We start from the raw sequence: 24,537 nt of genomic DNA, 5'->3' as shown, positions 1-24,537 counted from the left end.
TGTTGTCCTGACACCATTTGACCAGTTCTCTGACCTCCTCCCTATAGGCTGTCTCATCATTGATCAGGCCTGTTGATCAGGCCTGTCATCGGAAAACTTAATGATGGTGTTGGAGTCATACCTGGCCGTGCAGTCATGAGTGAACAGGGAATACATGAGGGGACTGAGCACTCACCACTGAGGGCCCCCTGTATTGAGGATCAGCATGGCGGATGTGTTGTTTCCTACCTTTACCACCTGGGGCGGCCCGTCAGGAAGTCCAGGATTCAGTTGCAGAGGGAGGTGTTTAGTCCCAGGGTCCTTAGCTTATTGATGAGTTTTGAGGGCACTATGGTGTTGAACGCTGAGCTGTAGTCAATGAATAGCATTCTCACATAGTGTAGTGTGGAGTGCAATAGAGATTGCATCATCTGTGGATCTGGGAAGTATGTAAATTAGAGTGGATCTAGGGTTTCTGGGATAATGGTGTTGATGTGAGCCATGATGTGAGTGCTACTGGTCAGTTGTCGTTGAGGCAGGTCACCTTAGTGTTATTGGGCACAGGGACTATAGGGGTCTGCTTAAAACATGTTGGTACTACAGACTCGGGCAGGGAGAGGTTGAAAATGTCAGTGAAGACACATGCCAGTTGGTCAGCGCATGCTGGCAGTACACATCCTCGTAATCCATCTGACCCTGCGGCCTTGTGAATGTTGACCTGTTTAAAGGTCTTACTCACATCGGCTGCAGAGAGCGTGATCACACAGTCTTCCGGAACAGCTGGTGCTCTCATGCATGTTTCAGTGTTATTTGCCTCGGAGCGAGCCTAGAAGTAGTTTAGCTCATCTGGTATGCTAGTGTAACAGGGCAGCTCTCGGCTGTGCATCCCTTCGTAGTCTGTAATGGTTTGCAAGCCCTGCCACATCCGTCAAGCGTCAGAGCTGGTGTAGTACGATTTGATCTTAGTCCTGTTTTGACGCTTTGCCTGTTTGGCTGTTCGATTTTTTATAAGCTTCCGGGTTTATAAGCTTCCTTTAGCTCAGTGCAGATGTTGCCTGTAATCCATGGCTTCTGGTTGGCGTATGTACATATGGTCACTGTGGGGATGACGTCATCGATGTATTTATTGCATTTATTGATGTGGTGTACTCCTCAATGCCATCGGAGGAACATATTCCAGTCTGTGCTAGCAAAACAGTCCTGTAGCTTAGCATCTGCTTCATCTGACCACTTTTTATTGATCGAGTCACAGGTGCTTCCTGCTTTCATTTTTGCTTGTAAGCAGGAATCAGGAGGATAGTATTATGGTCAGATTTGCCAAATGGAGGGCATGGGAGAGCTTTGTATGCGTGTCTGTGTGTGGCGTAAAGGTGGTCCAGAGTTTTTTTTCCTCTGGTTGCACATTTAATATGCTGATAGAAATTTGGTAAAACGGATTTAAGTATCCCTAGATTAAAGTCCCTGGCCACCAGGCGGAATACAGCTCATTGAGTGCGGTCTTAGTGCCAGCATTAGTCTGTGGTGGTATGTAGACAGCTACGAAATATACAGATGAAAACTCTCTAGGTAGATAGTGGGGTCTACAGTTTATCATAAGATACTCTACCTCAGGTGATCAAAACCTCGAGACTTCCTTAGATATTGTGCACCAGCTGTATTTACAAAAATGCATAGTCCGCGACCCGTTGTCTTACCAGACGCCACTGTTCTATCCTGCCGATACAGCATATAACCAGCCAGCTGTATGTTGATAATGTCGTCGTTCAGCCACAACTCTGTGAAGCATAAGATATTACAGTTTTGAATGTCCCGTTGGTAGTTTAATCTTCTGCGTAGGTCATCGATTTTATTTTCCAAAGATTGCTCGTTTGCTAGCAGAATGGAAGGAGGTGGGGGTTTATTCGGTCGCCTACGAATTCTCAGAAGGCAGCCCGCCCTCCGGCCCCTTTTTTTCCGCCTTCTCTTCACGCAAATGACCGGGATCTGTTCCAGGGAAAGCAGTATGTCATTCATGTCAGGCTCGTCGGACTTGTTAAAAGGGAAAAAAGGACTCTGCCAGTTCGTGGTGAGTAATCGCATTTCTGATGTCCAGAAGTTTTTTTTCGGTCATAAGAGACGGTAGCAGCAACATTACTTATAAAATAAGTTAAAAAAATAAGTTACAAACAACACAAAGAAACTAACAAAAAACACAATTGGTGAGGAATACGTAAAACGTCAACCTTCTTCTCTGGCGCCATCTTGTACTTACGAACCAGTACGAGATGAACTGGCCACTGAGTGTATATGATTTGTTATGCTTTGATTATTGTCATTCTCAATCACACACACACACACACACACACACACACACACACACACACACACACACACACACACACACACACACACACACACACACACACACACACACACACACACACACACACACACACACACACACACACACACACACACACACACACACACACACCAATGAAGCCATTAATGCCACTATCTTCTGGCAGTAGTGTGAGTTTGTGCCCACCTGCATACGTGTGTGAAGCCTGCGGTGCTCTCAGCTCCTGCCATCCTAATTCAATAGAGTGCAAGCTGTTGACAGCGTTGGTGAATGGCCACACTCTCCATGTGAACCTTTACTAAATGCATTATGGGTGACAAGGCAGGGGACATTGCAAAGGCCCCTGCCTTGAGGAACAACATCCTTTGAACTAAATTAACTAAATTAAACATGGCCTTTGAGGTACAGTCCATTTCAGTAGGAGGAGAAAATATCCAATTTGACATGAGTATCGCCACAAAGCCTTCAGTTACAAATGTATCTTATTCTATATCATTCTTAGACATCATGCAATGTTGTGGGAAGTCAATCAAACGGAATTATTAGCACAGATACATCACTGAGAGAAGACAAGGAATAGATTGACCGCATCAAAGAATCCTAGGCATTCCAAACCACCAGGCTGTGATCCAGTTGATCTTCTGATGGTAAAGAAGTGCCGCTTGGTTCAACCTCCCCACGTAAATAGATATTGTATATGGCTCTGGTGATGATTAGTAAACGCTCTTCTGAGTCTCCGCTGTCCAAGCCTTCATTAGATATGTGTACCCAGAGGCTTCGCAATCAATAGTCCCTGGCTGCTCTGGGAGGACAGCAACAGCACCTCTGGACATTCATCTTCTGGACAGCTTTTTGCCATAGCAATACAGACAGGCATTTTTAATTTGTCTTATTTTTGCTTAACTGACCATGATATCAGTGATTGATTAATTACAATTGTATAACATTTTATGATTATTGTAGAAAAATGTTTTGAATTTACAGTAATCCGTAGACTTGATCAACTACAGGTTATGTAGTGATAGATGGCACCAGAGACAGGTAGGTTCAAGTTTTGGATTTGTATTTATTAAGGATCCCCAAGGCAGCAGCTACTCTTCCTGGGGACCAGCAACATTAAGGCAGTTATATACAATTTAAAATATTACGTGACATTATATTTCATAACAATTTTCACAGCACATGAAGTGTTTGCCCTCAGGCCACTACTCTACTACCAAATATCTACAATACAAAATCCGTGTGTACTTGTGTGTAGAGTGCATGTCTTATTATGTGTATGCGTAAGTGTGTGTCTGTGCCAGTGTGTGTGTCTCTTCACAGTCCCCGCTGTTCCATAAGGTGTATTTTTTATCAGTTTTTTAAATCTGATTCCACTGCTTGCATCAGTTACCTGATGTGGAATAGAGTTCCATGTAGTCATGGCTCTATGTAGCACTGCGCCTCCCATAGTCTATTCTGGACTTTTGGGATTGTGAAGAGACCTCTGGTGGAATGTCTTGTGGGGTATATTGTGGTTCATCATCACATGAAGTAGGTCTATGCACTAGTTAGTTGATGGTTGTACTATGATAAAGCCTGATTGTAACGTTCGTCGTCCTCGTCTGAGGAGGAGTAGGAGAGATCGGACCAATATGCAGCGTGGTATGTGTCCATGTTAATTTATTTAACAGAACACTCAACAAAATAACAAGGGAGAATGAAACAAAACAGTTCTGAAAGGTGGCATACACTAAACAGAAAACATTCACCCACAAAACACAGGTGGGAAAAGGCTACCTAAGTATGATTCTCAATCAGAGACAACGAACGACACCTGCCTCTGATTAAGAACCATACCAGTCCAAACACATAAACACAACCTAGAAAAACAAACATAGACTGCCCACCCCAACTCACGCCCTGACCATACTAACACAAAGACAAAATAAAGGAACTAAGGTCAGAAAGTGACACTGATTAAACATATTTTTTTTTTGTATGTATCTCTGTGCTATATTTGGTTGCCCACTGTAGCATATGAGACATCCAACAAGGCCAACAACAGTTGTTGTGTTGCGTAACATTATTACGTTTTTCACAGTCATGTTAATTACCAACACCAAAAAAGTTGGCCAAACATCCCATAAATTATTGTAGCAGGGTTCAGAGGACTATGAGAGCAATATGGTTGTATTGTTCTCATGTCACATCCAATTTACATGATCATTTAGAGAGGAACCAGAAGGGAACAAAATAACAAACGAATGTGTCCTTTCTTCTTTTTTACTCCCTTATTAAGTGGATAAAATGGAGAGGGTCTCCACCCAGACAAAGCTCTGTTTTACTGTGCGTTTGCCAAATAACCAATCAGTGGTGCAGTGGGTGGAGGCCCTCTTTTTCCCCTTGGTGGAAAAAATCCATTGAACAATTAGGAAGTGTAAGGTTCATTGAAAGATTAGGTAGTGTAATACCGCTGTTAGGTTCCAAAAATTCCCCAAATACTCCGATTTTCCAGAAGTCCCGATTGAAGGATTTTGGAGTTCCTGCTTATTTCCTCCTGATTCTGGGAATTCCAACAGGGTTTTCTGGAAAACCTGGGAATTGCCTTTGCCAAATAACACACTGTCCTGAACTCAAAGCAATAGTGTCACATGTAGCCCCCATCTCTTAGCCTGGGGGCCCGTCTGTTTCTGCTCTCTTGCCAACTCCTGGTGGAATCGTCGTGACAATGACACTGAAGTAGGCAAAAGCACAAACAGATCTGGGACCAGGCTACCAATCTCTGATCTCAAAGCAAAATTGAGAGTGAATACTCCATGTATAGCTCATTTTGAATCACAAACAGAAATATGCATCTCTCTAAAACACATTTATAGATGAGCTGGGGAGTCCTTCCCCTTTAAATCTCATCCCTCCAGACCTGAGTTATAGTTTGTTTACAACAGGATCCATCCCGCTCGTCTGCACAGCGTTTTTTTCACGGTGCAGAGAGAGGAGCAGGGAAAGCCGTAACTTCTGAGTCCTATAAATGGACAAGGTAAGGGGGTATGAATACAGGAGTCGGTAACTCAACACAGACAGGGCAATTCCATCTATCCTTCTGCAGCACGATTTATATCAGCAGAGCATTCTGGAGGCGAGCGTAGAAGTGGCACATGGCCAGAAACACTGAGCTGCTGCCCTCGGCTGCTGAGCACCTTGGATAGTACAGAAACACTGAGCTGCTGCCCTCGGCTGCTGAACCCCTTGGATAGTACAGAAACACTGAGCTGCTGCCCTCGGCTGCTGAGCCCCTTGGATAGTACAGAAACACTGAGCTGCTGCCCTCGGCTGCTGAGCCCCTTGGATAGTACAGAAACACTGAGCTGCTGCCCTCGGCTGCTGAGCACCTTGGATAGTACAGAAACACTGAGCTGCTGCCCTCGGCTGCTGAACCCCTTGGATAGTACAGAAACACTGAGCTGCTGCCCTCGGCTGCTGAGCCCCTTGGATAGTACAGAAACACTGAGCTGCTGCCCTCGGCTGCTGAGCCCCTTGGATAGTACAGAAACACTGAGCTGCTGCCCTCGGCTGCTGAGCCCCTTGGATAGTACAGAAACACTGAGCTGCTGCCCTCGGCTGCTGAGCCCCTTGGATAGTACAGAAACACTGAGCTGCTGCCCTCGGCTGCTGAGCACCTTGGATAGTACAGAAACACTGAGCTGCTGCCCTCGGCTGCTGAACCCCTTGGATAGTACAGAAACACTGAGCTGCTGCCCTCGGCTGCTGAGCCCCTTGGATAGTACAGAAACACTGAGCTGCTGCCCTCGGCTGCTGAGCCCCTTGGATAGTACAGAAACACTGAGCTGCTGCCCTCGGCTGCTGAGCCCCTTGGATAGTACAGAAACACTGAGCTGCTGCCCTCGGCTGCTGAGCCCCTTGGATAGTACAGAAACACTGAGCTGCTGCCCTCGGCTGCTGAGCACCTTGGATAGTACAGAAACACTGAGCTGCTGCCCTCGGCTGCTGAGCACCTTGGAAAGTACAGAAACACTGAGCTGCTGCCCTCGGCTGCTGAGCCCCTTGGATAGTACAGAAACACTGAGCTGCTGCCCTCGGCTGCTGAGCCCCTTGGATAGTACAGAAACACTGAGCTGCTGCCCTCGGCTGCTGAGCACCTTGGATAGTACAGAAACACTGAGCTGCTGCCCTCGGCTGCTGAGCACCTTGGATAGTACAGAAACACTGAGCTGCTGCCCTCGGCTGCTGAGCACCTTGGATAGTACAGAAACACTGAGCTGCTGCCCTCGGCTGCTGAGCCCCTTGGATAGTACAGAAACACTGAGCTGCTGCCCTCGGCTGCTGAGCCCCTTGGATAGTACAGAAACACTGAGCTGCTGCCCTCGGCTGCTGAGCCCCTTGGATAGTACAGAAACTGGTTACCAGACAGATGAATGCATGCAAAATACAACAAGGCAGAATCCAAACAGACAACCAAATGCCTAGATTGTTAAATTAATAGGGAAAACGTATTTGAATGCATTGCTATATGATAATTAAATTGAGGGGGGGGGGGGGGGGGGGGGAGTTCCAATAAAGACTGCAGTATAATTTGTAGTTTCCATAAAGTTGAACTATATGACTGAATTGGCACATTTCACTGTTTTGCCTGGTATAGATACAGTAGATAGGCCTAATTCATACGGCTCATAATAATGGCCGGACCGGAGCAAATGTAATGGCATCAAACACCTGGAAACCATGTATTTGATATATTTGATACCATTCCACCTATTCCCCTCCAGTCATTACCACATCCCATTCTCTACAGTTAAGGTGACACCAATCTACTGTGATGTACAGGGTTAAAAAAAACATCAGTTCTTCAATGGGGTCTATGTGCAAAGAAGTGAAGAGGTACGCACATGGGACCCCGCGTCACCTTCACCTTCACTGACAGCTGAAATTCAGGGACCACAAACAGCTCCACATTCCTCCAGTGGGACCTCCACATGAGCCTGAACAACCGTTTTGACAACTTTTAAATCAATTCTGCAATCGTACAGATCAGGCTACAAATCAGACAACATTTTTTATTTCAACCACACCTGAAACAAAAATACAAATCATCATAGGCGATCTATGTCATCATTCATCTGCAATTTCGAGATGATCTATGATTTTTACCTCATCATTTAGTTCAGCAGATATCTTTCTGAAGGACAATTTCTACCAAGAGAACATGCAAAGATGACACACACCAAAGCATTACATTCCAGCAGTAATTGGTGGTTAGATTTAGGCAAATTGGAGATGGATTCATGGTTTAGACTCAGAAGTAAGAAATGAAAACTGCCTAGTTACTAAACATGTCCCACACACTATTGCAAATAACAATCACCTAAAAGAGGCAATCTGTTGTTCAACCAACAACAAAGCGGGTCACCCCACCACTGTTTTGGGAAACAGCTGAGGGATGGGGCTGGAGAAATGTAGCCAATCTCAAACTCATAGACAGAGCTTCAAAATGACCGTTTTAACCGTATTTTGAGGCGGTACAGTGTTTGTTGTTTACTTTTACATTGTTTACAAACAATGGAGTAAAACAAGCTTATTGCCCCTTTAAGTAGGCCTATCATCCCAGGACATAGACATACTGGTAGAAAGCTTAAATTATTGTTAATCTAACTGCACTGTCCAATTTACAATAGCATTACAGTGAGAGAATACCATGCTATTGTTTGTGGAGACTGCACAGTTATGAACTTGAAAATGTATTAATAAACCAATTAGGCACATTTGATAGTCTTGATACAACATTTTGAACAGAAATAGAATGGTTAATTGGATCAGTCTAAAACTTTGCACACACACTGCTGCCATCTAGTGGCCAAAATCTAAATTGCGCCTGGGCTGGCATAATATATTATGGCCTTTCTCTTGCATGTTTTTTCTTTGTGTTATCTTTTACCATATCTAATGTGTTATATTCTCCTACATTAATTTAACATTTCCACAAACTTTAAAGTGTTTCCTTCAAATAGTATCAAGAATATGCATATCCTTGCTTCAGGTCCTGAGCTCCAGGTAGTTAGATTTGGGTATGTCATTTTAGGCGAAAATTTTAAGAAAGGGTTGGATCCTTAAGTTTACTGACTTGCCTAGTGAAATAAAGGTTCAATAAAAAAATCTGTTAATTGCGAATAGCCTAATCAGATCGAGGCAAATAGAAGCTTGCACTAAAAATGTAAAATAAATGTTCTCTTGACTCTTCCACAGCAGTTTGAATTGAGTCTGATGACAGGAATTTAGGATGCAATTGAAAGGCTAACATTCAATTCATAGGCATTAACATAACATTTCACATTTACAAAACAACCTGCTTGTTAATCACTTCCATATTTATTTATTTTATTGAACCTTTATTTAACTGGGCAAGTCAGTTAAGAACAAATTATTATTTACAATGACGGCCTACCCCGGCCAAACCCGGACGACGATGGGCCAATTGTGCGCCACCCTATGGGACTCCCAATCACGACCGTTTCCACTTCATTTCAATTAAATAAAATTGAAGCTACCAAATTGAAGCTACTAATAGACGTTGAATTGACGTCTGTGCCCAGTGGGAAATGTATTTCACCCTCTTGATTTCAGTAAGGAGTTTGGTAAATATTTTCCGGACGGGGGCGCGTATTTATGTGCTTGACTGATGCAAGAGCCCGGAGCAGTGAAAGGGACACTGTCCCTTTCCGAATCCCTCTGTCGCACTTGATCCCAGTCGAAATAATCTAACGATAGGGACGGGTCAACTTGGTCAAATAGAGGAATCAATCAAAAATAATCGCTGTTAGTAGTGCCTACTCATAGCTTGAAGTATGGTAAAGTGAACATTGGGATATTCTTGGATTTTTTTCTTTACATCGACCGTTGAGGGGGTAGGCTACTCGTGGAGTTAAAAGGCGGACCACTTGTGTTTTCCCTGGTTCTGTCAGATGAACAAGTCGTAAGAAGTCGATACCCCTCGCGCATTTTTCCAGCTGACATCTTTGTGTTAGGTGAGTGTGTTAATAGAATAAAATGATTCATTCAATTGTCTGCCTATTATAAAAATGTATTTGATTTCATTTGAGATGTCCTCTCAATGCTTTTTGGGGATGCAACTCGCACACTGAAACTGGCAAAAAGTTTTGACAAATCGCTATTCAACATAATTATCATCGTGTTGCTACATTTGTCGGTGTGCAATTCTATTATATTATGTTTCAATATTAGCCTATTGATAAAAGCTGTTTTTATTTTTGCGGAAACCCTCAAGGGAACTAGTTATTTTATTATTTTTGAATGATCTGCTATCTGAAGCGATTTATTACGTGCGGTGCACATTTCTGCGATGTTAATATTTGGTCGTTTTCGGCGTGGCAGATGTCTTCTGATGGAGGTGGTTAAGGTGTTTCGGTTTCCAAAGGATTTCAGAAATTGTAAGAAGTTCACACCTCTGGAATTCCCTTTTCAAACACTATTTAGTGCATCATTATATCGGTATACTATGCATGCTTGAATAGTTAAAGATTCTCAGGACAGACGTCAATGCTTCATAGCTCCATTTGTTCCCTATTGATTTCGCAGGGCTGCTACTCCTGTTGACAGTGTGTGAATGAATGATAGCCTAGCCCTAGTGTAAACCTGCAATAACTCAAAACTCCAATCTGAAGTATGGCACTGAGCTAGAACTGCATTACCATTCGAAATGCATGGAGTGACCTATACATACTGAAATCCATGTCATAATTGTATTTTTGAACCTTAATTTGCCTATGTATTGGTCACTCAAAGGCTTTTTTAAATTAGAAATTGGATGATGGTATAGGATCTTTAAAAAAAAGATGTGCTGTTATACATGTATGCCAACCATGCAATAGGCCACTAAATCCATTTCAGTCAAAAATTGTTAGGAATTTACATTAAACAGGCTACAGGCTATTCAATGGTTGTTATGAATGAATACAATATTCGCTGGCCTTTATTTATAAACCTTTTGGGTGCAAAAACCCACTGTTGTGGGCGCATCTACAACAGGAAAGTGATCAATGGTCTATTGTCTGATCTATGGGTGACCACATTTAGTTGACTGGTCAATTGTTTGGTTGATAGGCTATTGGTCGTCAATATTGTTTTTAGTCGAGCAGCGGCAAATACAGTTGAAGTCGGAAGTTTACATACACCTTAGCCAAATACATTTAAACTCAGTTTTTCACAATTCTTGACATTTAATCAGAGTAAAATTCCCTGTCTTAGGTCAGTTAGGATCACCACTTTATTTGAAGAATGTGAAATGTCAGAATAATAGTAGAGCAAATTACTTATTTCAGCTTTTATTTCTTTCATTACATTCCCAGTGGGTCAGAAGTTTACATACACCAATTAATATTTGGTAGTATTGCCTTTAAATTGTTTAACTTGGGTGAAACGTTCCGGGTAGCCTTCCACAAGCTTCTCACAATAAGTTGGGTGAATTTTGGCCATTCCTCTTGACAGAGCTGGTGAAACTGAGTAAGGTTTGTTGGCCTCCTTGCTCGCACACGCTTTTTCAGTTCTGCCCACAAATTGTATATAGGATTGAGGTCAGGGTTTGTGATGGCCACTCCAGTACCTTGACTTTGTTGTCCTTAAGCCATTTTCCCACAACTTTGGAAGTATGCTTGGGCTCATTGTCCATTTGGAAGCCCCTTTTGCGACCAAGCTTTAACTTCCTGACTGATGTCTTGAGATGTTGCTTCAATATATCCACATCATTTTCCTTCCTCATGAGACCATCTATTTTGTGACGTGCACCAGTCCCTCCTGCAGCAATGCACCCCCACAACATGATGCTGCCACCCACTTGCTTCACGGTTGGGATGGTGTTCTTCGGCTTGCAAGCCTCCCCCTTTTTCTTCCAAACATATCAATGGTCATTATGGTCAACCAGTTCTATTTTTGTTTCATCAGACCAGTGGATATTCATCAGAATCTTTGTCCACATGTGCAGTTGCAAACCGCAGTCTGGCTTTTTTATGGCAGTTTTGAAGCAGTGGCTTCTTCCTTGCTGAGCGGCCTTTCAGGTTATGTCTATAACAGTTTCAACTGTTCTGCCTGTGGCTATGGAATCCTGACCTGTTCACCGGAGGTGCTACCTGTCCCAGACCTGCTGTTTTCAACTCTCTAGAGACAGCAGGAGTGGTAGAGATACTCTTAATGATCGGCTATGAAAAGCCAACTGACATTTACTCCTGAGGTGACTTGCTGCACCCTCGTCAACTACTGTGATTATTATTATTTGACCATGCTGGTCATTTATGAACATTTGAACATCTTGGCCATGTTCTGTTATAATCTCCACCCGTCACAGCCAGAAGAGGACTGGCCACCCCCCATAGCCTGGTTCCTCTCTAGGTTTCTTCCTAGGTTTTGGCCTTTCTAGGGAGTTTTCCCTAGCCACCGTGCATTGCTTGCTGTTTGGGGTTTTAGGCTTGATTTCTGTACAGGCTTTATTTCTGTACAGCACTTTGAGATATCAGCTGATGTACAAAGGGCTATATAAATCAATTTGATTTGATTTATATAGAACTCGTTTTACTGTGGATATAGATACTTTTGTACCTGTTTCCTCCAGCATCTTCACAAGGTCCTTTGCTGTTGTTCTGGGATTGATTTGCACTTTTCGCACCAAAGTACGTTCATCTCTAGGAGACAGAACAAGTCTCCTTCCTGAGCGGTATGACGGCTGTGTGGTCCCATGGTGTTTATACTTGCGTACTATTGTTTGAACCAGACTTGTGGAGGTCTGCAATTTTTGTCTGATTTCTTTAGATTTTCCCATGATGTCAAGCAAAGAGGCACTGTTTGAAAGTAGGCCTTGAAATACATCCACAGGTACACCTCCATTTGTCTCAAATGATGTCAATTAGCCTATCAGAAGCTTCTAAAGCCATGACATCATTTTCTGGAATTTTCCAAGCTGTTTAAAGGCACAGTCAACTTTGTGTACGTGAACGTCTGACCCACTGGAATTGTGATACAGTGAATTATAAGTGAAATAATCTGTCTGGAAACAGTTGTTGGAAAAATTACTTGCGTCATGCACAAAGTAGATGTCCTAACCGACTTGCCAAAACTATAGTTTGTTAACCTGTCAGGTTAACGCTAACAAGAAATTTGTGGAGTGGTTGAAAAACTAGTTTTAATGACTCCACCCTAAGTGTATGTAAACTTCAGACTTAACCTGTGTGTGTGTATATATATATATATATATATATATGGCATGTGAAACACCTGTCTGATTCACGCCTGTCTGAGTGGACTAATCAGTTGGGAGGTTGCAGGGATGGCACACCATTTACCGTTAATTCCCATAATTGCTAATCTACAATGTTTGTTTGGTTATGTCATTTCTGTTAATGCATTCAAAATGTTATTATTACAGTTTCACCGTTGTCATTGTAGGAGAGGACAAGTGGTTTGCAGAGCACACAGCCTAGGTTACACTTGTGAGAAACAAGTTTTGCTTTATTTTATTCCATTTACGAGTTCTCAATTGAGTCATTGTCTTTTGTTTGGAGCGCTCCAGTCAATGTTGAGTAAGGACACGCACTTGATTACACATATTGAAGTTGGACTGGTCTACCTGACCTGCGTGCAAATGTAGGCCTATAAATGTCCCCATTTGGGGATCTGATACTATTTCTGATTGTCTTCATTCACCATCACTGTGGCGCTTCTCAAAGTCATTTTTTCTTTGCCTTTAAACACCCAGGCTAATACAATAGTTGATACAATGTTTCAAGTCCCTTGCAGACAGGCCATGAGTAGCCAATGTGATTTATAAGATTGTTTCTTTTTAAAGCATCAGACATGCTCAACACATAGTTGATTTTATTCAAACAGGTTGTGTCTAAATATGGAAAAATACACGTTCAACCAATCGATTGGTTGAAAGAACACACGAATCTTGGTTGACTCAGATTATTTTTAGTCGGTGACATCCCTAGTCTGATCTATTCTCAATTGTTGGGAACATCATATCTCAATCTTCCTGATTCCTGTCTTGTTGCCCTATTATGGGCTGGGCGATATGGCCAAAATATCATGTCACAGTATTTTTCAATGTTTTTGACAGTAGGTTGCTATAGAGGTATTTGACGGTATTTCATGTATCTGAATGATAAAAGTCTAAATATGCTATGAGTAGTGCATGACCCTAGGATGGCATTAAATTAAGGACAAGTTGTTTTAATGTCTTTCTCTATTCTAATTGTTTTATACTCAACCAAATTGGGACAAAACTGACAGTGTATTTCAACATAACACTTTGGGGAGCCATAAAACAAATGGAGACCCTTTCATTTTCAATGGAGGGAAGTGAAGTAGGCAGTTGGGCAATAGCATGGGCGAGGGTCATGGCTAGAAGGGATCCAGCTTTTGTCAAAATAACATTAAAAGTGTTGTTTTTTTGCATTTTAGCAAACCCTAACCCTTTTTCTAACCTTAACCTAATTATCCTAACCTGCTACATTAATTATCCAAACCTGCTGTGTAAGGTCTCCTAACCTGCTACAAAAAGTCAAATCTTGACAAATTTGACAAAAGCTGGATGACTTCTAGCCATGACCATGGGCGAGGGAGCACGAAGAGGGCGGGACCAAAGGTGGGGAAAGCTGAACTTTGTGCAAATACTCCACGATATCACAATGCTATTGATCAATCAAAGCTCACTTTAGCATCAAGCCCCTACTGGATTGGCAGTTGATACCTAGCGCTACTTAGCCTGCTTGCAAGTTTGCCAGCACCCACACAGAGTGGCTATCTAAATGAATGTGTTATGTGAAGATTTTGTGAAGTATTTACCGCTGTTTCTAAATGTTATAGACTGTGTGCGTACACCGTTATATTATTCCCCATGCTGATTCAAGGTACGAAAAATTGACATGACTAAAAAAAGTGGGACCAGACCACTGGCTGAGAGATACTGTGCATCAGATGTTTTAAATGGGTTGTTTGGAGAGCCGAGAATCGAGCTACTTCCGTTATCTCTGTTATTCTATGGAGTGTAGGTCTAGTACATGGTGATTCACTATTCTAAATCAGGTACAGGGTGAGCAGAGATGAGCTGAAGAGAATGTCGTTTTACAGACGTCATACTTTGTTTGCCCCTGTATATTATACTTCATCAACATGTCTGTGCTTAGTGCAGCGGGCAGTGATAGGGACCCTTTATAAATAAGTATAGTGAACAACATTGAACTTTAGAAGCTGCCTCTGTAATGCAGGCTGATTGGCATACGGTATGTGATGTACCTTACGTTCACACCCCTAGACTGAAGAGAACATTCCTGCCTATGTGGTTCTCACACACACGCACACACACACACAGACACAGACACACACACGCAGACACACACACACACACACGCACAGACACACACACACACACGCACAGACACACACACACACACACACAGACACACACACACACACGCTCAAATCTCAGGCTGCAGTGATGGGCCAGTCACTCCCAGTGTGGTGTGGGAACAGCAGTAAGAATTGAGAGGAGAGAATAGTGGTCCTCAGGATACAGAGTGGGTTGAAAAGGGCTTTTCATTTATTAGAATCTAGTGGTGTCCAACATGCGAGGGGATCCAATCCGGAAGGTGTGGTTTGAGTGACTAATAAAAAATAGATATTATATTTTTAGGTGGACCTACAGTCACAGTTTCTTGACCATGTCCAGCTTGCTAATAATCACAAAATGAAAGCTAGACAGTCAGGAAGCACCAAAACAATAGAGGACTTTTTAAAATGTATTGTTTTACAAATTTTGACCGTGAGGAAATATATATATATATATATATTTTTTTTTATTTCACCTTTATTTAACCAGGTTGGCCAGTTGAGAACAAGTTCTCATTTGCAACTGCGACCTGGCCAAGATAAAGCATAGCAATTCGACACATAGAACAACACAGAGTTACACATGGAATAAACAAAACATAATCAATAGTACAGTAGAACAAAAGAAAACAAAAAGTCTATATACAGTGTGTGCAAATGAGGTAAGATAAGGAAGTTAAGGCAATAAATAGGCCATGGTGGCGAAGTAATTACAATATAGCAATTAAACACTGGAATGGTAGATATGCAGAAGACGAATGTGCAAGTAGAGATACTGGGGTGCAAAGGAGCAAGATAAATAAATAAATACAGTATGGGGATGAGGTAGGTAGGTAGATAGATGGGCTGTTTACAGATGGGCTATGTACAGGTGCAGTGATCTGTGAGCTGCTCTGACAGCTGGTGCTTAAAGCTAGTGAGGGAGATATGAGTCTCCAGCTTCAGAGATTTTTGCAGTTCGTTCCAGTCATTGGCAGCAGAGAACTGGAAGGAAAGACGACCAAAGGAGGAATTGGCTTTGGGGGTGACCAGTGAGATATACCTACTGGAGCGCATGCTACAAGTGGGTGCTGCTATGGTGACCAGTGAGCTGAGATAAGGAGTGGCTTTACCTAGCAGAGACTTGTAGATAACCTGTAGCCAGTGGGTTTGGCGACGAGTATGAAGCGAGGGCCAACCAATGAGAGCGTACAGGTCGCAATGGTGGCTAGTGTATGGGGCTTTGGTGACAAAACGGATGGCACTGTGATAGACTGCATCCAGTTTGTTGAGTAGAGTGTTGGATGCTATTTTATAGATGACATCACCGAAGTCGAGGATCGGTAGGATGGTCAGTTTTACGAGGGTATATTTGGCAGCATGAGTGAAGGATGCTTTGTTGCATTATAGGACGCCAATTCTAAATTTAATTTTGGATTGGGGATGCTTAATGTGAGTCTGGAAGGAGAGTTTACAGTCTAACCAGACACCTAGGTATTTGTAGTTGTAACGAATATTCAGTGCAGGCCTCCGGACCTCATTGAAGATCGAATGCGGCCCCCGGGGAATATTTGTTTGACACTGTTATAAACACTTTAAATGTGGCTTGGTTGGATCTCTAACCTAACAATGCCATTTAGAGAGGTTTGAAGAGGTGAAAAAAACAAGTTTAAAATCACATTTTATGTAGGTGGTGGGTGTTGTATTTATTTTATTTCACCTTTATGTTGCTAGGTAAGTGACTTAAGAACAAATTCTTATTTTACATTGACTGCCTACCCCAGCCAAACCCTCCCCTAACCTGGACGACGCTGGGGCCAATTGTGCACCGCTCTAAGGGACTCTCAATCACAGCCAGTTGTGATACAGCCCGGGATCAAACCAGGGTCTGTAGTGACACCTCTAGCACTGAAATGCAGTGCCTTACACCGCTGTGCCACTCGCACTCATGTCTGATTTTATTGTATTGTAATACACACAGCACACATGACAGAAATATTACGCATAGGGCCCTCAGACTGGAACCGGGCCTGTCTTACTTTCACCAAAATGAGTTAGACCCAGCCTACTATCTTATGTAACATCCACACATTTTTTTCAGTAATCTGCTGCCTTGGCTAGGGTTTCTAGAACACAATGCGAAGATCGGTGAGACGTTATAAAGATGTGTTTCAGGTAGATGAATGAACATAGCAGCTATTCACACACAAAACTAAGGAGGAATTCTACGCAGCAGACATTTTCCATGCCGCGGCTCATCTAAAAGATGTGCAGAGACTCGGTATCAAATTGATTACTCTCTATTCTCACTCTCACACATATGAAAACTGAAAACATACACAAGCACCATATTCTACCAGTTGCTGCCTGTCACACTCACACATACAAACATACATCCACTTGCCTTCCCATAGCAGGGCTTGGAGATGTTTGTACTGATCCCCTTCCAGACTCACTGTGCTGACTGGGAGTTTTCCAATCCTCTGAAATAAGAGCAGGAGACATGAGCACCATCCAAAGACCAGGCCTGCATGCCTTTACGCGCACACATGCACACCCACAGCACTTCCCACTCAGGCCTTGCCTACTGGCACAAAAGAGAGACTAGTATATAATCCAAGCACCACCATCTGATTTGAAAGTTCATATATTTGTATACAACACTGGAAAGCAGGAGGACACCCTATAGTCAAACTATCCCTGCCCTGGTCTGAAGTAGGGATGTGACAAATGGACAATTTTGCTTAATGTTTAAACGGTTTGTTTTTTAAAATCAATCCGTTAAAACAGTAAGAAAAAACCCATACAATTCCACCTCAATTCAGAATGCAGAATAATGGTCCTATTAGATATCTATGACCTCTAGGGCTGGGCAATGAAGCTCTATCTACCACAACGTTTTACAGACATAGAACACAGCTACAGCAACACGTCGACCGCAACAATTGATAACTTTTCAGACAATTAGAAGCGTCTGTACCTTATCAGACAGTAGAATTCCGCTCCGGTATAGACTGTTCTTTATAGAGGGCTTGCAGTTGCGTCACAAATCACCTAGCAACCGCACCAGGCGCCATGTTGGATGACCAAACTCAGTCTGTTGGAAGTCCTCTAATCGTCCACGTGGCTGGCTGCCTTTTGCAACCAATGGAAACTTCATTTTTCTCAGGACCTAGAAAATGGAGGCAGTGGGAGAACCTACTCAAGTAAGTAAATATATTTTGAAAATGTTCAATGTAAGAAACCTAGTGTGCAGCCTTACTCAAATAAGCTACTAATGTAATGTTCACCAGTTAGCTAACTTTACATAATGTAGCTAGCTAAGTGAATTAAATATAACCAGCTTGCTAACTTCCTACTGTAATTAGCTAGTTAGCTACCTATCTTGATGTATTTATCATTGTACTGTAGCTCTAAATGAATTTGTAGCTTGGTAGCTAGTTAACAGCCATGGAAGTGGATGAACGGATTAGCCAGCTGTTCCAGCTGTCCGAGAAGGCAGAGTAGGCTACTCTGGATAGGGCACGTGCATTACCTTTGTGGGAGGACATTATGAACCTATTCTCCTGTTCCAGTCCCTAGCAAGGAAAAACTGAGGACAGAGAGATACTGTATAGCAACATAATATTCAGTGCTGTCTAATTTCAGTATAATGAAGCCTGTTTCTTTGATGTTTTCTGTCCTCAGATACAGAGCCGTAAAACCCTGTCTGCAGATGAAGAGGTCCCAATGAATGTCACAAGAGAATAAGGGTACATCCTTGTATACCATGGATTCTGTGTACCTATGATAGCACATTTTGTGAACAAAAATACAGTTTAAAAGTTACACACATTGTATAGTCCTATTCCAGCAGGCCAACCCTGCTGGGTGTGCAGGCGTCTGTTCCAGCCCTGCACTAACACACCTGAAGGTGCTCTCTAAATGGCACAACAGAATCATTCAGATTGTCACAGCCTATGACAAACATCTCGTATGAGAGGAGACATCCCTCAGTTATATCTGGAAAAGGACACAGTAGAAACGGATGCTGCTGCAGCATTGCTCATCTTCACAGTGGGAATCCAGTCGACATGGGTGTCTTGATAGAGGTCAGCTGGTTGAACCTACAGTAGTACATAACAAATGAAAAGCCCACCTGATGTTAGAATCACTTTCTCAGGTCAGCTATACCATCAGGTCTCTTCAGTGTTGTTTGGCTGTGTTTAATTCATTCAGGTGTTTTAGTGTCATATAAAGAACAACCAATAGTCAACACAGCAGGTTGTCCTACCCCATTGAAGCCTTTGTTCTATGTCCAGACATTTTCCCTCTTATGAATGAAGTTCTCAACAGATTATCATTGGGTTGTTATATGAATACATGGTAACAATAATGTCCTCCAGGATATAGGGATGTCATATCGTACAACTTGCGTCTCACTTTTCCATGGTCATAGAAGGGATCCAGCTTTGGTCAAATTAACTTCATATTTGACATTTCATAGCAAGTTAGTAGAATTTACGCAGCAGGTTACGAGAATGAATATAGCAGGTTAGGATCATTAGATTAAGGTTAGGAATAGGGTTAAGGGTAAGCTAAAGTGCAAAAAATGACTTTGACGTTAATTTGACAGAAGTTGGATCCCGTTTAGCCAGGACGCCTTTTTGGCCTAGGTTACATGGTTACATTCAAGACAAGTTAGTTTTTATTGAACGATCACGGTGAAAACACTGCTTCCCCAAACTTAGAAACTCATGTGACACATGCTAAGACTGCAAGCTATCTAGCTAGCTAATTTTGGCTAACTTACTGTAGTGTTGTTGTTAACACCTTGTTAGCATAACATCTAAATTCATCTCAGGTTTAGGTTCTAACGTGCAAAAAGGTTTATTCACTTTTTTGACCGTTCTTGAGTCTTAGCTCATTGGTGTCACCAACGGTGTTTTATGATTGAGGGGAATCTGTAAACATTGTTTTCCTGTTGTCTTTCCTGCCTTGTTAGAGCAGCCAAATGATCTACAGAAAATGCCCGTGGTGATGAATCAACTAGTTTTAGGCACTGCAGTTTGGGTTAGCCTGTCGGCTGTTGTTAACGGAATAATTCATGTGGTCGTCTTTCAACATGGCCCCCAGGAGGCGTCGTACGTTAACTGCAAGCCTTGGATAGTTTCCCTGACAACAATAAACATTGCTGATAGATGTGCTGATGTATTTTTTTCTGCCGTTTTTATGGTATGGCAGCTAGATGTGTTTTCTTTCTACTATACTGAACAAAAATATAAACGCAACATTTATATGCGCAGGTTACACGTGGTCTACGGTTGTGAGGCTGGTTGGACGTACTGACAAATTCTCTAAAATGAGGTTGGAGGTGGTTTATGGTAGAGAAATTAACATTGAATTCTCTGGCAACAGCTCTTGTGAACATTCCTGCAGTCAGCATGTCAAATGCACGCTCCCTCAAAACTTGAGACATCTGTGGCATGGTGTACATTTTAGTGTGGCATTTTATTGTCGCCAGCACAAGGTGCACCTGTGTAATGATCATGCTGTTTAGGTGGATGGATTATCTTGACAGGCTAAAATGCTCACAAACTGGGATGTAAACAAATTTGAGAGAAATAAGCTTTTTGTGCATGTGGTTCATTTCGGGGATATTTTATTTCAGCTCATGAAACATGGGTCCAACACTTTACATGTTGCGTTTTATATATTTTGTTCAGTGTAAATGTCTTGGTAAGTCCCGGTATTTAACAAACTTTAAAGTACTTTTTTAGGAGAAGGTTGGTCTGTGCACAGGTAGGCAGGCTGCACGCAGCAGCTCAAGATGATTTGATTGACAGTTCTGGTCGCCTAGTGATGGAACTTCAGAAGCGGCATTCCTTTACAGACAAGTAAAATGTTTCGTATCTCCAGAGAAGGTTTCTTGTTGGTGTTTAAAAAATACGTAGTGTAGCCTACCCTAACAGACAAGCAAACATGTCGTAGCCGAGATGCTTTCAAGGGGCCACATTTCATTGTCTGAAAAAGGTCATCGATACAAGTAGCCTACTGTAATTTTAATATTGATACAAAAAAAGAAAACCACTCGCTCAGCAATAAAGAGTAAGTACCCTGTGCTTGCAAGACTGGCCCGAAGATACCTCTGTATCCCAGCAACATCAGTAACCCGGTGAAGGGGGAGAATCAAGAATTCCGCAGTGACCTGTTGCCACTAAAAAAGCAACCAGTGGAGCGCAAACAACATTGTAAATACAACCCATATATATCTGTTTATTTATTTCTCCTTGCCATTCATACTACAACTATTCGCACATGGTTACAACACTGTACATCGCTAATAATATAACATTTGAGATGTCTTTATCCTTTTGAAACCTTTGTGTGTGTGTGTGTGTGTAGTGTTTACTGTTAATTTCTGATTGCTTATTTCACTTTTGTTTTTCACTTGCTTTGGCAATGTAAACGTATTTTCCCATGCCAATAAAGACAGAGAGAGATTTGAAATGTCTTATTATTTTGGAACTTCTGTGTGTGTAATGTTTACTGTTCATTTTTATTGTTTATTGTCTACTTCACTTGCCTTGGCAATGTTAACATGTGTTTCCCATGCCAATAAAAGCCCCTTAAATTGATTTGAGAGGAGGGTCAGGCCGGCCAGCACGAGGAAGGGAGGGAGGGAGAGGAGGGGCAGGCAGGACAGCCTGAGGGAGGGAGGGAGGAAGAGGAGGGGCAGGCAGGACAGCCTGAGGGAGGGAGGGAGGGAGAGGAGGGGCAGGCAGGACAGCCTGAGGGAGGGAGGGAGGAAGAGGAGGGGCAGGCAGGACAGCCTGAGGGAGAGGAGAGGCAGGCAGGACAGCCTGAGGGAGGAAGGGAGAGGAGGGGCAGGCAGGACAGCCTGAGGGAGGGAGGAAGAGGAGGGGCAGGCAGGACAGCCTGAGGGAGGGAGGGAGGAAGAGGAGGGGCAGGCAGGACAGCCTGAGGGAGGGAGGGAGGGAGGAAGAGGAGGGGCAGGCAGGACAGCCTGAGGGAGGGAGGGAGGAAGAGGAGGGGCAGGCAGGACAGCCTGAGGGAGGGAGGGAGAGGAGGGGCAGGCAGGACAGCCTGAGGGAGGGAGGGAGGGAGAGGAGGGGCAGGCAGGACAGCCTGAGGGAGGGAGGGAGGGAGAGGAGGGGCAGGCAGGACAGCCTGAGGGAGGGAGGGAGAGGAGGGGCAGGCCGGCCAGCGGGAGGGAGAGGAGAGGCAGGCAGGACAGCCTGAGGGAGGAAGGGAGAGGAGGGGCAGGCAGGACAGCCTGAGGGAGGGAGGGAGAGGAGGGGCAGGCAGGACCATGCGCCAATGTCTTGGTAATATGCATCTTGCAATGTCTTGTTTTGCATGCCTCTTCCTCTCTGGTTTTATTTAAATTACACAACTTTCCCCAGGCCTTTATAGCCTATCGTCTAGAAAATGTTAAGGATCCCAACTTTCTTTAAACGTTCACACCCCTAGACTGAAGAGAACATTCCTGCCTATGTGGTTCACACACACACACACACATACACACACACACACACACACACACACACATACACACACACACACACACACACACACACCAATGTGTTCTAACCATTGCCACATCTGTAGGACATGCACACTCATGTTGTAGGCGGTGTGGTGTTTGCTCAAGTTTTTAACTTACTGATGAAAAATAACTATTTGCAAACTTTTGCAATTGGTGGGGGCAATGGCGAACCTTATACTTTGCATCTTGGTTCAATAGCTTCTAGATTGACTGTCAGAATTTTAGCCGCATCACAATCCGAAGAGGCTCCAAGCCTATTGGCCAAACCTTTTTTGGTTTCTACATGGTTCCATATGTTTTATTTCATAGTTTTGATGTCTCACTATTATTCTACAATGTAGAAAATAATAAAATAAAGAAAAACCTTGAATGAGTAGGTGTGTCAACTTGTGACTGGTACTGTGTGTACGTACATAGGAAGTTGAAGGAAGTGGACCAAGGTGCAGCGTTTTGAGCGTACATTTTCTTTTATTATAAAAAATAAATAAAAATGTGAAGCTACAGGCTATGTGCCATAAACTAAAGTCAACCTCCCACAAAGACAGGTGGGAAAAGGGCTACCTAAGTGTGGTTCTCAATCCGAGACAACGATAGACAGCTGTCCCTGATTGAGAACCCTACCTGGCCAAAACATAGAAATACAAATAATAGAACATAGAATACCCACCCCAAATCACACCCTGACCAAACCAAATAGAGACATAAAAAGGATCTCTAAGGTCAGGGCGTGACAACATACATGCATGCATACATACACACACAGTGTTTCCTGTGTGTGTGTGTGTGTGTGTGTGTGTGTATATAATATATATATACGTATACACACACACACCCACACACACGGGAAACAGTATGTGTGTTTTATATATATATATATATATATATATATATATATACTACCATTCAAAAAACACTAATGTACTTGTCCTCTTGCTCAGTTGTTTACCAGGGCCTCTCACTCTTTCTATTCTGGTTAGAGCCAGAATGTGCTGTTCTGTGAAGGGAGTAGTACTCTGCGTTGTACGAGATCTTCTTGACAATTTCTCACATGGAATAGCTTTCATTTCTCAGAAGAAGAATAGACTGAAGAGTTTCCATTTTGAGCCTGTAATCAAAAAGTTATAGCACCGCTTCAATCTAGAACCAAGGGCTTCATTTGGCAACGTGAAGAAAAAAATGCTGTATTACTTTCATTTCAAAAGCTCTCTCTTTATGATGTCTTGAAGTTGGTGGTGAGAATTTATGCCGGTTGGATGCAGATTATAGGTAGCACACAAATTTAGGTGAGAATGAGATCACCCTCATACACTCTTGGAGGGATGTCTCCATGTTGTGATGATTGAGTGGACTCTTGACCCTTGATGATGTGTCAACATCATTCTACAGAGGAAGAACCAGCAGGCCGCACGCACACGCACGCACGCACACACACACACACACACTACACTACACTACACTACACTACACTACACTACACTACACTACACTACACTACACTAAGATAGGAGAGACGAGCTGGAGAGCCAAGTGATCCATGTCAGGCTCTCAAAGAAACCTTGCACTCGCACGCAAACACACGCACACTGTTCAGCGCATCCCTCTCAGTATTTTCCTCGGTGGCTCAATAAGAGGGTTCAAGTGAACTGAGAGAGAGAGGGGGGGGGGGGGGGGTGAGAGAGGAGAGGGGGTAGGGGTGGCGAGAGATGAGAGGGGGGTGAGAGAGGAAGAAGGAGAGAGAGGAGGAACGAGAGGAGGAGGAGAGAGGGGGGAACGAGAGAGGAGGAAGAGGGGTGTGAGAGAGGAGGAAGAGGGGTGTGAGAGAGGAGGAAGGGGGGGGTGAGGGAGGAGGAGAGGGGGGAGCGTGAGGAGAGGAGGGGAGCTCGGGGGAGAAGGGGGAGGGCGCGAGAGAAGGGGGAGGGCGCGAGAGAAGGGGGAGGGCGCGAGAGAAGGGGGAGGGCGCGAGAGAAGGGGGAGGGCGTGAGGAGAGGGGGAGGGCGCTCGCGAAGGGGGAGAGGGCGCGAGCAAAGAGGGGGAGGGAGAGAGTGGGGGGTGGGAGAGAACAAGATGGGGCGAGGAGAGAACGAGAGCGAGGGGGTAGAGGCGAAAACGAGAGTGAACGGGTAGAGGAGAAAACGAGAGCGAGAGGGGAGAACGAGAGGGGGGGAGAACGAGAGAAATGAGGGGAGGGAGAGAACAAGCGGTGGGGGGAGGGAGAGAACAAGAGGTGGGGGGAGGGAGAGGACGAGAGAGGTGGGGTGGGAGAGAACGTGAGAGTGGGGGTGGGAGAGAACGAGAGAGG

The 24,537-nt window shown here is 43.5% G+C and overlaps 1 protein-coding gene across 4 annotated transcripts in view; it reads left to right on the top strand.

Annotated features, from left to right (window-relative positions):
• The first annotated feature begins 8,824 nt into the window (after positions 1-8,824).
• Positions 8,825-24,537, top strand: part of LOC100135988 (growth hormone receptor) — a 71,682-nt gene continuing 55,969 nt past the window's right edge. The window contains exon 1 of one of the 4 annotated variants that reach the window (XM_021622097.3): positions 8,825-9,339. The gene's annotated coding sequence lies outside the window, so the exon portion shown is untranslated. The remainder of the gene's footprint in view (positions 9,340-24,537) is intronic. The other 3 variants (XM_021622098.3, XM_090191111.1, XM_090191110.1) reach the window with 3 other exon arrangements.

This window comes from Oncorhynchus mykiss, chromosome 11 (assembly GCF_057628025.1).
Source record: "Oncorhynchus mykiss isolate SJ-2025 chromosome 11, ASM5762802v1, whole genome shotgun sequence".
NCBI classification, from domain to species: domain Eukaryota; kingdom Metazoa; phylum Chordata; class Actinopteri; order Salmoniformes; family Salmonidae; genus Oncorhynchus; species Oncorhynchus mykiss.
The sequence above is the reverse complement of the archived record's forward strand: the minus strand, read 5'-3'. Positions and strand labels throughout refer to the sequence as shown.